The sequence below is a fragment of the Alligator sinensis genome, unplaced genomic scaffold (genome assembly GCF_000455745.1).
Source record: "Alligator sinensis unplaced genomic scaffold, ASM45574v1 scaffold1419_1, whole genome shotgun sequence".
Lineage (NCBI taxonomy): Eukaryota > Metazoa > Chordata > Crocodylia > Alligatoridae > Alligator > Alligator sinensis.
Window position 1 is genome coordinate 40056 of NW_005843683.1, and position 1114 is coordinate 41169.

Consider the following 1114-nt stretch of genomic DNA (forward strand, 5'->3'; position numbering starts at 1 on the left):
ACTCTTTCCTGCTTATGCAGGGGGTCGGACTCGATGATCTATTGAGGTCCCTTCCGACCCTAACATCTATGAATCTGCTGAGGTCCCTTCCGACCCCAAGTCCTGTGAATCTCTCTAGGGGATAGGGAAGGGCAGTGGGTGGGTGCGTGAGGGACTGGGTAATTTATTGTGACAGGCATGTGGTTTCAAGGAAGGGTGTGGGGGGGTGTGTGTGTGTATACAGGAAGGGGGTCAGCCAGTTGTACGTGCCCCAGGGGAGACGGCCAGAGGTTGGCAGGTGGCAGGTGGCTGGGTGCAGCACGGTGAGTGGCTCAGCACAGACGTGCCCCCTACATACATGCGATGTACACATACACAACCACCTGCATATATACAGCTACATCCATATGTACACTCATATCCAGATATACACTCACATATGTACACATATATACACATCAGAGGACATGCACCCGTATGAGTATTTACACACATACAGTCTACATATCTGCTCATACAAACATGTTAACACCTGCCCCCACGTCCCCCCGCACGAGGCCGCAGCGCGGGGTCTCTCCGCCTCAGGCCGGGGCTCGTGCGGGCCCAACCTCCCCGAGGGAAGCGGCAGGCGCAGCCCAGCCCGGCGCCGTGGACGCCCCTTGCGCGAGTTTGCTGCTCCCCGGCCCCGCGGGGGAAGCGGCGCAGCGGAGCCCAGCCCCAACGCCAGCCTCCCCGTGAGCGGGGGTCTGCAGCTTTGGTACTTTCTTCCGGCCCACCCCCGCTGCGCGCGCATCCAGCACCACCTCGAGACCATATACAGCTCATGCGCACCCCCTACTAGGCGAAGCGAGAAAACTGCCGCTTCCTGCGCATGCGCTGGCAGCAGAGGAGCGGGAGGTGCCTCAGGGAGGGGACTCAGTGCGTATGCGTGAAGGGGAGCAGCCCGGGGTTGTAGCAGAGGCAGAGCAGTGAGTGCGCAGGCGCCGCGGGGCCGAGGTGGGTGGGGAGAGATCCCTCGGCGGGTCGGAGTGAGGGGCACCGGCAGGGCAGGGGGTGGGCGCGGCCCGGGGGGGTGCTGGGGGCGCGGGGGCTGCTGGGAGAGGCGGGGGCGGGGTGTCCCTGGCGCCGGCCCCGT

At 63.6% G+C, this 1114-nt stretch overlaps 1 protein-coding gene across 1 annotated transcript in view; it reads left to right on the plus strand.

Annotated features, from left to right (window-relative positions):
• Window positions 1-753: 753 nt before the first annotated feature.
• Window positions 754-1114, plus strand: part of LOC112548888 (zinc finger protein 679-like) — an 8102-nt gene continuing 7741 nt past the window's right edge. Inside the window, exon 1 of the mRNA XM_025195662.1 lies at window positions 754-947. The gene's annotated coding sequence lies outside the window, so the exon portion shown is untranslated. The remainder of the gene's footprint in view (window positions 948-1114) is intronic.